The sequence below is a fragment of the Taudactylus pleione genome, unplaced genomic scaffold, assembly GCF_031769625.1.
Source record: "Taudactylus pleione unplaced genomic scaffold, aTauple2 ptg000399l, whole genome shotgun sequence".
In the NCBI taxonomy this organism is placed as follows: Eukaryota; Metazoa; Chordata; class Amphibia; order Anura; family Myobatrachidae; genus Taudactylus; species Taudactylus pleione.
In genome coordinates this window covers 4,329,859-4,346,749 of record NW_028284801.1, presented here as the reverse complement: position 1 = coordinate 4,346,749, position 16,891 = coordinate 4,329,859, and the positions used below count along the sequence as shown (strand labels likewise).

The following is a 16,891-nucleotide window of genomic DNA, read 5'->3' as shown; positions in this document are numbered from 1 at the left end:
ACAGTGCCCAGCATATGCACACACCCATACAGTGCCCAGCATACGCACATAACCATACCCATACAGTGCTCTGCATATACCCCCTATACTCACAGTGCCCAGCATATAGCCCCTATACTCACAGTGCCCAGCCTAGCAATCCAGTGCCAAGCATACACATAACTCCCATACCCACACAGTGCTAAGCATGCACCCTCCTATACCCACACTGTCCCAGCATACACCCCCCACATACCCATACAGTGCCCAGCATACACCCCCTACACTTACCTATACAGTGCCCAGCAGGCATCCCCATATCCATAGTGTTAGACATACACACATAACAGTGCAGTAATATTACTTGTAGCACAGCATCTGCCACAGCCCTGTATCGAGCAGCAGTGAGCAGGGATATCTAGAGGAGTCATGTTGCCGGAGTCCTATAATACTGGACACCTCTCAGTAATATGCTCTCCCCCTGGTGGCCACCAGAAGTAGCTGCAGCTAGACAGGGGCGCAGAGAGGGAGAGGGGGTAGCAGGTACCACTTACCCGAGCTTGGCAGAGGGGCCTGGCGGGGGCCCAGGTCCGACGCTGCACCCCTCTCTTACCTGTCAGAAGCAGCAGTGGGAGCCTGCAGCAGCAGTCTCCTCTGCCTGTGGGAGGGAGCGATCACACTTGATTTGCGTCGGGCTGAGTGGCTCACAGTGCCCCCCTACCCAGCATGCAGCACCGCTTCGCAGCACTGCAAAAAGGTTATTTTTTCTAAGGGGGCGTGGCAATGCCCCCTTTCCCCTGGGCCGGCTCTTATGCCCTGTGGGGATACCAAAGGGGCTCTGAAAAAGGGGCAAAACTTAAAAAAATAAATGTTGGACAGTGTGGCCGGAGGCTGGCCACACGTGGTTAATGGCGGCCGCGGCACTGAAGGGGTCAACCACTCATGCTGCAGCGCCATTTTAAATAGAATAGGCGTTAGGTACCCATTTTAAATGTATGTTACCGAGCCCCAGCTCCCGATACCCCCGTGTGCAGAGGAAGAAGGCTTGCTAACCTGGTTTAGTGTGTATCTTATTGAACATCAATGATTGAACAGCTGTAAACATCTTTGTATGCTGACCCCCTTAAAGCTGAGGGAAGAGTCTTTTTTAAGACTATTGAGCAATAAACATCTTTGCCTTTACGACTGCATCCAAGTCCTGCGACAACAGAATTGCGCAAAACACTATTCAGTTCTCCGACTGTCCTGGTTTGAGCCCAGGTGCCTCCAAGCTCAAGCCCTCTGCCAGCTACCATGCAGAGCCTGGTCTATTGCGTCGAATTGCAGGAGTTTGGTGGTAGCAGCATTGTTACACGCCCACTGCGCAGTGGGCGGAGTCAGTGACAGGTGGTTACTGACTGTAAGCGGGAATCTCTGATACCCCAAGATCCAGTGGGGTTCAAACCCAATCTGTGATCGGCCGGCGAGTGAACTCATCCAGTCACACTGTTACTATTTATTTTTTATATTTATTTTTTACATTGTTGCGGTTACAATCTACTGCTATTTTGTAGCTACTCTAAAGCAATCTCTAAAGCTACTGCTTTAGAGATAGTTTAAAAAAATACCACTGACATATATTTACACAAATATTTTACTACACATTGCATTTATAGGAGTATCCCTCTTTTCTATGATTTTGATTAATATATTTATATTAATTATATAACATTTAGCACTTTCTATTATGCATCTATACTTTTATACATTTATTGGCTAAATAAGAAAGCTGCTTAAGCACAGGTGCGCTTTGAAATTTTAGGATTTTTGAGAAAGGTAGATGTGATTGAAACAAGTACGACTCTGCATTGCTTGTACCTGCGCATTGCAAAAAACACATAAAATACATTTCGCAAACAGACAAATATTCCTCTCTGCATCAGCCCCCCAGTCTTTATTTGCTATAACCTCTGTACTTTTAATAAACCATTTAATGGCAAGCTGATCATATTTATCTGGAAATTATATGTATTTAGGTCTCATCACTGCTGTTAGGTAGTTACCAATTAAAGAAATGGTTACAGCTAGAAAAAAACTTTAGTTAATGGAAAAACATTACTCAACGAACTTAATGATCACTTTATCCGCTGACAATGAAATGATTCAACTGAATCCTGTGACAGAAGAAGCATGTGTTTGATAAAATCAGAGACTGGATTACAAATAGAAATTACAGTTTATAAAATTTGTGCCACAAAACAAACAAACTATGAAGCGCTAAACTTGCTATATTATTTTTGAACAAAAATAATTGATTGAACCTAACGCTATTGAAATATAGAAATGAATAGGATTAATACAACATAGCAATCAACAATACAAATACAAAAGTCTAATCTAAATCTTGTAAGAAGCTTTCCTATTAGGAGTTTCCTCTTATTCCAATAATTAAATAATATTAATTTCTTGATGGTCCATCCCACGGGAATGGTGTGGGAGACAAATGAGAAACTCACAAAAAAGGATTATTGCATAGTCCAGAGGTTCCCAAACTCAGCCATTACAGACCACATTTTAAGGGCATTTGGTATGATTTTGGCCAATTGTTTTTATTGTGCTATATTTACTGTTTTTACTTATTATTGCAACAAAGAACCATTAAAACTTATATTTATTCATTACAATTCATCTGGTTCAGTCATATTACCTATCCAAACACCTCACATCAGTGCTGTAATTCCTTGTTTTCAATTGGGTAGACTATACCCATTGTATACAGCTGCTGTGGAAAGGGAACCCATTGGAGCACCTGTTTTTTGAAGATTTCTTCATACAATTTATCCGTAAAAAGCGGCAAGGGTTGGATTGACGTTGCTTGCAGGGTTTAACACGGGAATGACCTGTGCAACCCTGCAGTGTAAATGGGTACCCCTGGTCATCCAACCTGTGTCCCGTTTAACAGGACTTCCAGGATTTTTCGGTGCTTGGAGATTATGTCATCTCCAAGCGCCGGGAGAAGTGTTCACTGCATCTGTGTGCGGTGTGAACGGAACCGCCCCAGGAATAATCCGTATCAGCACCGCAGTAGAAAAGGGGTCTGACCCACTTTCGAACAGTGTTCCAAATCTCGGGTCTGACCCAGGACTTAGGTGGAAAAGCAGAATTAATTATCACCTCAGTCAATTTGATTTAACCATCTGGACTCAAGCATGAATATCCTTAAAACCTGGACTGTAATGGCGGAATTTGGGAACCTCTGTCCAAATAAATACTTTAGTTGAAATCTGAAATGGGAACTGCGGTAAGTTTAACCCACAGGTTCTCAAACTCGGTCTTCAGGGCCCCAAACAGTGCATGTTTTCCAAGTGAGAATTAGCGCCACCTGTGGATCTTTCAAAATGTGTCAGTGAGTAATAAATACACCAGTGCACCTGCTAGGTGACCTGGAAAACAAGACCTGTTTGGGGTCCTGGGGACAGAGTTTGAGAACCCCTGGTTTAACCAAACCTTTCTTGGGAACATGTCAAGTAGGGTACAGGTATCCCGGGTGCCCCTCCCTCTCTTTTCAGGCACTTTCTGACCTATGCACCTTACCTTATATAAAGAGGGGCTGCACTACCACTCACAGTCTATCACTAACATGGAGGAACAGCTGTCACTAGATTCTCAAATGAGAAGCTGCTAGCTACTGCCCCTACATGTCAGCGGCCAGTGGAGAAAATAAATCAGTGACTGAATGGAATATAATCATGTCAGTGATATTTTTTTTTGTTTGTTTTTTTTGGATGGGGGGGTGGGTTTGTTTCCCCTAAACCTAGGTGAAGTTTGGTGTTAGAATAATGACCAATACAACACTCCTCTACAGTTTAACTATAGCGTAAATAACAACTGAAAGGAAACCTTGGCCATGATTCAAACCACCTTAAACTCTCGTGATTGATTGGCTGATTAACTGATTTTGTGATGATCAGTAAATTACATGACAAATTACATCATTAATGGTATCCGTGATAATATCACATACAACATTCTAAACACTTTTACATCACTGTTCACTGCCATCACACATCCCTTATGGATAGAGGTGGCCAAACGTGGGCATCAAGGAACCCTAAAGCTGGGTACAGACTATATAATGTGTGACCCAGCTGACAGTGCGATGCAATGTAATGTAATAATACATTGCGCGTGCCTTACACACTGCATGATCCGGTGTACTACTTCACAGTGTGCTGTGACATCAAATATGGCTACCCTATAGACAGTGTGCGTAAGCATAAAGGAGTTAAGTTCAAAAGTAGGGATGCATTACAAATTACAATTTAAATTAAGAAGATCGATCCACTTTTGTGTCATGGTATTCCATGGTATCTCAAGTAACTCCAAGAGCTATTTTGCGGAATTCGAGATCTCTCCAGAGAAATCTAAGCTTTCTAGAGATCTTTGTTCTCGTATACAAAGGGCAACAGCAGAAAACTAATTTTCAAAACAGAGGGGACTGGTTCTGAGTTGGAAGCAAAAAAAAAAAAAAGCACTGGGCAAAAACCATGTTGCACTGCAGGGGTGAGAACAACCTAAATCATAAATTGCAGTGTAGAAAGCTGTGCTGATTAATTTGATATGCAACACTTGTAGATCCGTGTGCACCTGAGGCTGTATATGAAGCACAATGGAACTTGGAATGAAAAAGGCTAAGTGGCATTGTATCACCTTGTGTACAGATTCAGAGACTCAGTCGCACACAAATATTGCTTGTTATGTTGCATATTAAATTAAATCAGCACAGCTTGTACGTCCTAGTTGCATCACATTGTGACTAGAGCCATTTTCATCACAAAGACGCAAAAAATACGCCTGGCACTAGCAGTCTCACGGGACCTGGCGCGCGGAGAGGGGCTTTTTTGCGTGACTGTAAGGACACATCTGTATCCAGACTAGCTCCAAACGCTTACATGTAGTATTGCCATTTTAGTATATGTAAGACATCTGCTCTAATAACATTTATTTGCCAATTTTAGTAGTTAGTAGCGTTAGCCTGCAGCTTAGCTCGTGTGGATGTCAGTTATTGCTCAGAAGAACTAATTTTACAAAGACAGTAGTGGCATCTAATATTGTGATGTATATTTTATATTGTAGACATTGGGCTCCATTCAACGCAAATTAAATAGCGCCGGGAGGGAGCTCCCGAAGCTATTCAATTCTACGCGCTGTTAGGTCAGGGAATGCCCATTCTCCCGCCCCTTGCGCCTTAAACAGGTTGTTTAGTCACGAGAACGGGCATTCTCTGACTAAACTTTCCGGCGCAATGCTGTTTCCGCAGCGCTAAGGACAGAAAACAGCATCGCGCCTTACTTTTGTCGGATTTCTGTTCGCACCCCTGGAGGGGTGCGATCATAGAATTTAATAGCTCCGGGAGATCCAACACGATGCTATTTAATTTGTGTTCAATTAAGTCGAGTCCATTGATCACAAAATGTCTTTGTAAATTAGATTTGCCGTTTTTCAGGGATTAACACAGATGCTTGGGGCTACTAACTCGCGAGCAAGCCACTAACCTACAGTAACACGATTGCAAGTAATATGAGCAGCAACACTATGATATATAGGGCTAGATTCAATTTGGAGAGAAATGTCGGAATCGGCAATAATTTATCACCGATGACGTCATTTTCGCCTATTTCAATTATCCCCGTATTTAATTTCAAAGACTTTTCGCAGGTTTGAAAAAAAAAGGGGATAAGTTTTCACCAGCCTTTAGCTGGCGAAAAAAGTGCAGAATTGGGGTTTAGGTGTGCAGGCTTTAAAAAAAATAGCCTGCCCCCCTGGGATGGCCCATAAAAATGATCTGTGTTAAGAAAAAAAAATAATAATAATTGGGACACCCCAAAAAAATATTTAACATTTTGGGGTAAACACCCCCCCCAAAAGAAAAACACTTTTTCATGTACCCCAAGTTTGTTGTTTTTTTTGTTTTTTTTTTGGGGGGGGGGATAACTATTCCTAAGTACTATTCTTCACCACTTCATAGCTGCAAATATGCACCTGCCGCGGTTATTACAAACCCGGACTTCCTTCAGCAGGCAAAAAATGGGGGTACCCATAGTGATCCCTCATGTCTGGACATCTTTAAGGGGGGGGTCCCAGGCACATTTCCCGAAAATTCCAGTTTTTTTCCCCCAGATCCAATCTTGCCAGGTCCCGTTTTCGCTCCTTTATAATTGAATACGGGGATAAGCGGGCATGCGCCCGATACTTTATCCCCACTCTAACCTCCGTGCTGGACTTTTTGCTCCCATTTTGAATATGGCCCAGTGTGTTTGTCTTGGTGCGCCATCTACTGGATTGACATGTATACTGCAACTTCATGAGTCAAGATAAGACGGCTGATTAGTACTTAATTTATAGTTGGATTTAACTGCAAAAAAGATCTTGGAGAGATAGATGTGTATGTATATATACACACACAGTCATTTTGGACTTGAGGAGCCCGTGCATATTCAGATTAAAAAAAAAAAAAAACTGTCTCCATAGTTCATAAAGTCCCTAAAAGTAGATTCGTCCCCCCAAAAATTATATTTATACAGTACATCTAGTAATTTTTGGCTTGAGGAGCTTGCACAGTGCATGCAAAGAGGACCTGATTTAGACCTGCTTGCTAGGATGCATTCGCTCGTAGCTGGCTGCTTTCTGCGCATGCATCGCAGTGAGGGTATCAGTGCAAGAGATCGGGAAGCGTTCGCACGCTGTGCATAGACAGCCCAGCAGAGTGAGTGACAGGAGAAGTAGTTTGTGAGTGGTGACAGGGGCTGGCCATTGACAACGAGGGAGTGGAGGTGCGAACGCAGGCGTGCTTGAGCGTCTTAACGCCGTTTCAGAGGCGTGCATAATTAACAGGCAGTGTCATTGTACAAGTGACCTGGTTGTATTTCACATTGAAGTGATTGCAGTGCTTGCGGTACGGTATAGTCAACCTCAAGTGCTGCGATCGCATCAGATGGTACCCGAGGTACCGATGGTTGCATACACTTCCAAGTGGGCACCTTAAGACAGGCTGGTGGCCGTCTGCCTACACAAAGCAATCGCACGCCAAGACATAGTGGGTGTGCCTATGCTTTGCCGTGCGATCGCCTGCCCTTCTGGGTGTGTGCCGGATTTTGCATACGCTGGGTGTGAGCGAACACATCTAGCAAGCAGGTCTGAATGAGCTCCAGAGTGTCAAGTATCTGGTTTTTCCTTTATTGCTCCTCTCCTCCTTTATTTCCTGATGCCACATTGAGATAATACATCCTTCAGTTTATTTGTAGGTGACTAATCTATACTATATTGAAAACGCAATCCAGTTCATCCCATAGTGTTTGCGTGATGCCGGAACAAACAGACATACAAACAAATATTTAAAAAAACAAATTCCGTCTCCATAGTCCATACACAGGCCCAAGGAGCACATTTCTCAAAAAAAAATTCTATGTACAGACACAACCATTACATCTTTATTGTAAGTATAGATTAGTTTTTCTCTTATTAGCATCTATGGAGATCCATTGGTATTATATGCAATTCGCGCCAAATGATGTTTTTTCAATTGCCCTGCGTTTGATTTCCATGTCTTCAAGTGCAAGCCCTTTACACCCTACCAAGCACAGCACTGGCCCTTTAGACAAGCAGGGCCCTCACGTGTTCTCCTTCCCTTACTTATACTAGCATTTACTCCTAACTCCCCATAATGGCACCTAATACTTGGGGCCATATTCAATTAGCCGTGAAAAATATCGCGAGAGATATCATTTCGCCCTGTGAAAAGCTTCCTCCGTATTCATTTCCGTAGACTTTTCGCCTATGCGGAAAGTCAATGCATTGGAATAGGCGAAAAAAAGTGCAGAATTGGGATTTTGGTGTGCAAACTTGGGAAAAAAAACCCTGCACCCTGGGACAGTCCACCAAAGGTAAACTGCATAAAAAAAATTTTTTTTAAAAAGTTTAAAAAATACTTTATTTCACCCCAAAAAAGTACTTTCATTTTGGGGGCGAAAAAGTCCAAAGTTGGAGGACAAACTTAAAAACTAGCGAAATAGACTCTATGGAGGTCCCCAAGTATGCCCCCAGTGTTTTTAGGTTGGCAGGTGGATTTTTTAAAGATTTTTAAAACTTCACTTTAGCAACTTTAAAATGTGCTAGCACCCATTTTCGTGTACCCCAAATTGCTAAATGCCATTCTTCACCACTACTGCAAAGACGCTAATTAGCAGCTATTGAGAGCATTTAAGTAAACCAAATACCTTCAGCAGGCCTATTCGGGGGTGTCTATAGTGATTCCCCAATGTCAGTGCATCTTTTGTGGGGTGTCAGGAAGATTTCCCCAAATCAGACAGCACTTATCGCATGTTAGAGTTTTGCCGGGTCCCGTTTTTGCAGATTTCTGATTGAACACTGGAATAAGCGGGGACAAGCGCAATACTTTTTCGCACTGAAAACCAGCGATGTCGCCGAAAAGTCCAGCATGCGAAAAGTACGGGACTCTTCGCGGCTAATTGAATATGTTTTGGTTGTTAACGCCCTGCTGCTTCTTTAAGTGTTATGATCGCTAATGCAACAATGTTTATAAACAGGATGCAGTCAGCATTCCGACAGTCAGGGTGCCATCGGTCACAATACCCACAATGGCATCCAGACTGTCAGAATACTGACAGACTGCGGAGGTTAGGGTTAGAGGGAGGGTTAGGCACTAGGGGGAGGTTAGGGTTAGAGAGAGTGTTAGGGTAAGGATTATAATACTTCCAGAAAGATATCAGAATCCCGTACCCAACCCTTTATAAACAATGTCATTGTTCTGCATTTGTTTGGAACTGTTAATAACGGTTTCTTGGGTGCTCATTTGTTTATGCACTTTGTAAAGTGCTACAGAACCCTTATGGCACCATATAAAAGGATAATAATAATAATAATAATAATAATAATACCAACAAGTGGGATATTAGCCGACACCAACCGGGAGGTGTAGCAGCAACGTGACCAGACATACTCATATGTAGTGTTCACTCTAGGTCCGGCAGCAGGCAGGGCACCGGACCTAGAGATAGGGCACTTCTGCGTGCGGCCAAAAAATGGGTGTGGACAAAGAAAAGGGGCGTGTCTTTATGACGTGTCCCTTTTTCATCACTCCTGGGGTCGTGCTCGGCACTTACGGACATGCCGGGCAGCCCCCAAGCGCTACGGTTACTGTGAATGGATGCCGGGCGCATGCGACTGGCATCCATTCATTGGCGGTGACCGCTGCACCACCGTCTCTGTGGAAACAGAACCTGCAGGCTGTCTCAGGGATGTGAAGAAGTCGTCCTTGATATACAAAGATATCGTGAATCGCCGTCCTCTAGTCCTGCAATCCCCAACTGAAGGGACTCTGAGCCTGATTCAGACATGGGAATAGAGTGAGATATCTCTCTCAACTGATCATCTTGGTGAAACCATGCTGCACTACAGGTGGGGCAGATTTAAAATGTGCAGAGAGATTTAGATTTGGGAGGAGTGTTTCCAAACTGACATCTAAATTGTAGAGTAATAATAAAGCTGTGTTAAGTATTTGTGGGCTACATGCAAAAGCAGCCAGTATTTACCCCACATGTAAAAAAATGTATGTATTTACATCCCTTGCATTGCAATATGGTTTGTTCAGATTCACAGTTGAGAGAGATATCTCACTCTATTCCCAACTCTGAATCAGGCACTCTATCTTGAACTTGAAAATCCTTAGGAATAGATTGAGATTCTACAAGTTCAGACTAGGTCTGACCTAGCCGTAGGGCTTCAGAACCACGAAAAGACTGGAGTAAAAAACGTTGTACGGTCCGACGTCTGGGAACCTGGACCACCACTCTCGTGAATAGAAGCTAGTGTATAGTTTGCTGTAAAATGATACTCCGGTCGTTGGAAACTGGCAAACCTGTGTAAAATAACAAGGTAGAGACTAAAAAGTCAAGCTTGTATCCATGAGTGATGATATCCCAGACCCAAATGTCCGTACAATATTCCGTCCATACTACTCTGAAGTCCTGAAGACTCGCGCTCACTCGGGGGGTCCCCCAGGTGAGAGGAAAGCCCATCATTCACTAGGCTTAATAGTGGACTTAATTGTTGAGTAGATGTAGTTGCGACTCTTCCCGGAACCACGGGAAGTTGATGGTCCTCTGAACAACCTGGAGCACTAAAGGACCGAAACGAGGGTCTTGAATAAGAACCTCTAGTGGGGAAGAGCCGCAGATGGAATATATGAGAATTTACCCCCAGTAACTTGAGAAATCCATTTATTTAGATCCACTGCAAGAAAAAAATACTATCCGCGAAAGGAAGTATTTTCACAGCTTTCGTCTATACTGCACTCGCTTTCATGCAGATTACAATGATAGGACATAGTATCACACCTGCAGCTGTACCAATGGACTTGAGAGTATACTTCAAACTGCTGTCCGATGTCTTTAAAGACATGTCTAGACTTCTTAAACAGCCGCAAAACCGATGTATCTACTGTAGTGGGATTCTCACAAGATATACTGCTATGCATGAAAAGGAGAAAAAAAGATAATAACCGCCGGGACATCTGAAATTTGTTAATCGGGATGTTCCCAAACTGACAACAGAACATAATCCAGCTTTATTGATTAAGCCTACAGCACTTGGTATTCCCAGGCATTCTCCCATCCAAGTACTAACCAAGCCTGACCCTGCTTAGCTTCCAAGATCAGACAAGATCGGGCGTGTTCAAAGTGGTGTGGCCGTAGGCAACTGGAAATGCAATAGCTTGTCTTTTATTTCTTTAGAAAGAAATATTGTGGAGCAGGACTAGTGTCCTCCTCCCGTATCAGCAATACCAAGCGGAATGCAGAAAATAAATCTATCCCATCTGACACTGATTAGTGGAACTAGAAAGAGCCATGGTTTTGACATTCCAAGGCCCATATCTAGAACCCCTGACCTGAAAGCCCCTCCATTTCCGAGAAGCCTCCTGCTCAGGAGAGAGAAGCCATTGCGTAAAACAGCGATTTACAAGCCGAAATCACCTCCTGTAGGCGATAAGGCAAACGTCATTGTATCTTATGCTAACGGAATAAGGCCCTGATTCAGAGCCGGCCTGTCAGGACGTCACTCACATAGTTACAAGGAGGAGCCACCGGGCGGACGGGACGGCGGCAGATGCAGGAGCGGGAATTAAGGTAAGTGTTTTTTTTGTACAAGCGGCACTACAGGGGCATTATATGGGGGCACTACTACAGGGGCATAACTATGGGGGCACTACTACAGGGACATAACTATGGGGGCACTGCTATATGATTTCCTTCCTTTCAAATCAAGGGGGTAGCGTCGGCGTATCTAAATATATTTTGGGGTAAAAGGTAAAAAAGTTCCCTGACCCCTAGTCTAAGCAGTCGGGGGCCCCCGGCGAAGTGCGTGCACTTGCAAGCAGGTCCCCCCAGCAGTTCCATCGTTGCAGACAGGCAGTGCTGCTGCTGGCTGTCTGTCCTCAATGAAAATCTTCTAACTTCAGCATAGAAGCGAACTAATAAAAACCCTGAGGAGAATGTGCATGCACATCCAGCTCCCCTCGGGCACGAACTAAGACTGGGCTTGTAGGGGGTATAGAGGGGGAGGAGCTATGCACACTTCTTAAAATTTAAAGTTCCAGCTCCCACTTAGCACCGTCTATAACCTCCAGTGTCCCCTAGTGGATGAAGAAGAAATAGATAATATATGTACAGAAAGGAATGGCACTCTGTAAACAGTTTGAATGCATAAACAACTTGAGTTTATTTGGTGCAACAAACAGCAACATTCCGAGTCTGCTCAGAACCCTTTATGAAGCTATACAAACCTTGCTCCTGATTCATCACGGAACGCAATATCGTACGCAGAACGGCTGATGGTGCGTATTGCACATGCGCCGCAGTGCGCGTGCGCAGGTAAGCATTGTGATCGCACTACGCAGATACAAAGCCATTGCAGAGCGAGTGACGGGGTGTCAGCATTTGGGGGTGGTAACGGGGGAGTGGCCGGAGAAACGCAGGCGTGCCTGTCCGTTTGAATGTCCTTTCCTGGGCGTGCATAAATTAGCCACTGCGACATTATTAACAGCTTAAGTACTCATTTATAAAATTAATCTCTAACGTGCACCTCATATATAAACTGCGATACTAACAAAGCAGGAAGAACGCTAAATAAAATTAAAAAACACAACAGTGTAGTTCAACTAATATGGACTTGAGAATCAATTATTTGCGTACCTCAAATGAGTAAATCTGGGTATGCAAACCCCAGCTGATCGGGTTTAACGCTCCCGATCAAACGAGCAGAGCGCACCCAGCTTGACCCCAGAGCCCTGTACACACTGTGCTAGAAATAGTTCAGTGTGTACGGCCTTCTATGGGATCGAGAGGTCATGCCGATAAATATTAAACAGCACATCAGATGTGACCTCTTGATCCCGGCCGTTGCAGGAGCGTAATAAGCGTTTATCAGCTAATACTCCTGCATACACACTTATACAATCATCATCCCGATCAACTGATATTGATTTCAATTGTGTAACCAGCTTTAGAAATGTGTCTGTCAGATAAAATCTCAATGAGCTTTCCTAAAGGTTCCACAACAAAGGACCATACTGTAATTCATTGTGTTCCATGCATCTCAAAACATAAATAAAATCCTCCAGAAAGGTATGATAATATTTAAACAATTATTTATTTTAAAACAATAGGAAATGCCCATACATGAAACAAGTATTAAAGATGCTTATCTGGGATCCATAGAAGGTTATAGTTCCAAGTGATTTTTGTTTTGGCCAGAAAAAAGTCCACAATGGAAACATCCTTCAGAATGTGATATCCAAAAGGCAGATCCCAGCAGGTAGGGGGAGGGGAAGGGGGTGCATGTGTGCGTGTGTGTGTATAAAAGTGCGTTCGTGCGTTTTAATATATGTATTAAAGCATGGCAACTAGCACACCACATTCATTGAAAAAAAATGCTCTCTGCAAAAGTAGCATCATAAAAGAGATAACATTTAAAAGTTTGTAGACAGTGTGTGGCTGTATCCTGTCAGCCTCTACACGTAGCTCAAAATGGCCACCGTGGCACCATTCTAACATTGTTTTAGCATATAATACTGCATGAGGTAATCCAGGCCCTGTCCCTTTAACCAATCCAGCTGAATTAATATATTGTCCATGTGCATCCAGCTGGTGAGGTTTAACATAGTTGCCAATGGACAGGTGGTAATGTCCAGCCCTCTGTGCATGAATTTGCTTGGGGAGAAAACCCAGCCATTCACCTTGGTAAAGGTCTCCTGGCTCCCATTCCAAGAGCCCCAGCCTACCTTGCACCTTCCAAGCCTCCCCCTACTGGACCACAAGGAAGAAGTTATAGAAATGTTTTTAAATATAAACATTTAAACATTAACTACATCTTTCTTATATACATTAAAAATATTCAAAAACACATTTCACATATGCACTGCACATGCTGTGTCCGGGATCCTACTTTTCTGGCTGGAGTGCTGCAAAGCCCATTCTTCTATTTAAATAATTTTTACATGCATATAGTTTAAAACACTGTATGGAAATGTGCTACATATATTCACTAGTCCCGCTGCTAGGTGCCAGGACTTCACCCTTTTGGCAACTTACCATCTGGGCTTGGTCCGGGCTGCAGCATATTTCATTCATAGAAAACACTTACACAATTACACTGATTCCGTTACCTAGTAGAGAGTATCATCCACTCTATTGTCCCAGTGGGTCACACTGGGACTTAAACTTCGTAGTGCAATAGCTGCTGACTCAACGGGACCTTACATTATACTTTTTTTTTTTTCTTTCCACACTTTACTACTATTTATTTATTTATTTACAGTTTCTTATATAGCGCAGCATATTCCGTTGCGCTTTACAATTGTCAACATTGATAGAACAAAACTGGGTAATAACAGACAGATATATAGGTAGGAAGGCCCTGCTCGCAAGCTTACAATCTATAGGGAAATAGGCATTGATACACAAGGATAGGTGCTATATATTGCATCTTGGTCCAGCCACAATGCACAGTTTCTTGGTTGGCTGCATGATCCAGTCACACAGGAATGTCGGCCAAATGTCATGAGGATGTGAGAGAAAGACAATGTGTAAGGTTATGTGTGGACTGTAAAAGGGGATGTAATTAGATATGGTAACTATGAAGGTTGTGAGGGCGGTTCTGGGATCTGATAAGCTATTAATCCATCAGGTGCTGCGGTAGCCATTTAGAAATAAATGGTATGGCAGACAGGGCACGGCAACACATAATCTACAAGTATCTAAGGATATTCGATGTGAAGTCTAAACTTGTATGTCCCAAACATTTCACACAAAGTTCCACAAGGCCGACTTCCGCTTTCCAACTTCCAGTAAACACCATCTGACTGCATTTCACCATTAATTACAGTCAATACTGCCTGCAAGATGTTTAAATTCTATGAATATTATGAATTGTAAGTGATACTATTCATATTATTTTACTAAACAGAGGGCCTGATTCAGACCCGCTCGCAAGCGGGTTGATGTTGCCCAAGTGCGCATGCGTACGACGGAGGCGGCTCCAAAAAGGAGAAGGGATGGCCTTGATTCAGAGCGAGCGCTCTGTCAGAGCGTCCGGCTCTGAATCAGGGCCAGACTTCATATTGACTCTGGATTCAGCCTCAGCTTATATTTGAACTTTAGCTCTTGTTCTGGACGACTGGAGTCAGATTTTTGCACAATATTACCTTCCTCTGGAGTACCAGAGCCTGTTCATGTTAGGATAGCTTGCTTTCCAATATCTCTTCCAATCTTTTATTAATTTAGCAATACATATTGGCTTATAAACAGTGTAGAAATAGTTGCCTGTTAAGGGGCCTATCCAAAAACTTAACGACTAGTGTTCAGTCAATCAGGTCGCCAGGGTGCGGTGCCCGCACTGAACGTCATTCAGTGCAGGAGACCGACCTATCTGCAAACATGTGGAACCCAACGATCGTCAGTTTGACGAGCATGTTCCACAGATAGTTGGCGTGGACCTAGTGTGCACGCGCATCACTGTTCCTTACCGGCTATCCATTAGACGACTTTCTGATCGTTCAAAAAGTCGTCTAATGGATAGGCCCCTTAACACTACCAGCAGACCAACATGTTACCCATACTGTATATCTTGGAGCCAGCAGATTTTTGAAAAGCAATTTCTTTGCAATCACCATAGTATATCAGAGTAATGACCACCTACAAAATTAATTAATAATGTGGCATCATGTTATACAGTAGGCATACACAACAAATGGGTTTTTAATTAAATTTGTCATTTGGTAGCAAGAACTTTCAGTGGTCAATGGAAAAAAAAAATGATTTGAATTGTCAGATCCTAATAGAGGGGCAGATTCAGATTTCCGCACAAAACATCCGCAATTGCTTTCATACTGCATACTTAAAAACTAAATGCCGATTTTCGTCCATATGCCATGTTGCATACATCTATACAACTGTACCACCCCTATCCAATCACTTGTTCAGATAGTCATAGGGTGGGATGCAGAAATGCTGATTTTGCAGTCACACCTCCAAATATTACATTTTCGGAGGTTTGGCCACTTACCGCATATACACCAAGCTCCAGAATGCGATAGATTCCGAGGCATGGGTGCGGTGGGCCATGCCATCTTTAGCCTATGGTAGTGGTTCCCAAACTAGGTGCCGTGGCACCCCGGGGTGCTTCAGGTCACATGCAGGAGTGCCTCGGTCCAGTACCAAATAAAATGATCTTTCCACAGCGTGATCGGCAGCCATTAGCACTGGTTTTGCCTATCAAAAAATGTGAACAAAAAGAAGCACAGCCCTGTCATCACCACAGCAATGCACCTAAGTTGAAATATAAACACAATTTACTTCATTTCATTTTTGCTGAATTTCCCAATAAAAACTTTTGGCCCAGGGGTGCCATGGAAAAAAATTTCTAGGGCGCCGTGTTTGAAAAGGTTTAGGAACCACTGATTAATAAAATTAATATATGTACAAGATTCTGTGGCTACTGTTCAACAATGTTATACAATATTCAGGGCTTAAACCCTTTTAATTATGTTTTATTCCATTAACAAAAAAAAATTCTTTTTATTAATGGAATAAAACATCATTATTGGAATATTAATTGAACTTCACCTGTTTACACATACACAAATTGATGATGAAATAAAGGGTTTAAGCCCTGAATATTGTATAACATTGAACAGTAGACACAATTTTATACATATTAATTTTATTACACTTTATTTCCTACTACTTCCTTTTAAAATACTTCGCCATTATATTGAGTTCCCAATTTATTTTAATATACTGTATATCAATAAAATGTATATATTTTAAAATTGTTTATATACCCATGTCTCTAGTGCACCTAATACAATAACTCTTCTTCCTTTTTCTGTTTTGTGTTTCTATAATCTATTAAGATTGAACTATAAAAGAAATTTCTAGGGGTTTTATCCCCGAACATAAACATTTCAATGAGATGAGACTTCATATATAATAGATTAAGGATCATGTAACTGGTGCGAGATTGAAATATAAGTTAGTATTTTGTACCAGCGATATGTCTGAACAACGTCGTTCACAGACATATCGCATTGACTGTGCTGCACAGCCGATGGACAGATATCTGCAGACATATCTGTCCATCAGCAAGTGTGAACGGGCAGTCTACATACCACCCGTACACATGTAGTGGCAGACGCAGGGAGGGGGGCGGACACGCCCCTGACCCGCCCACCGGCTGCCTGGAAGATGATGGCCGTTCAGTGTGTATGAACGACCATCATCTACAGATATATCTGCAGATCACTCGATCTGCAGATATATCTGTTCACTGTGTACCCACCTTTACAGTGTATGCTGAG

General features: G+C 42.8%; 1 protein-coding gene and 1 pseudogene across 7 annotated transcripts in view; both read right to left on the bottom strand.

Annotated features, from left to right (window-relative positions):
- The window catches only part of PTPRS (protein tyrosine phosphatase receptor type S), a 458,571-nt gene that overhangs the window by 423,865 nt on the left and 17,815 nt on the right, over positions 1–16,891 (bottom strand). The window lies entirely within an intron of this gene.
- LOC148506640 (5S ribosomal RNA) lies at positions 10,614–10,732 on the bottom strand (annotated as a pseudogene).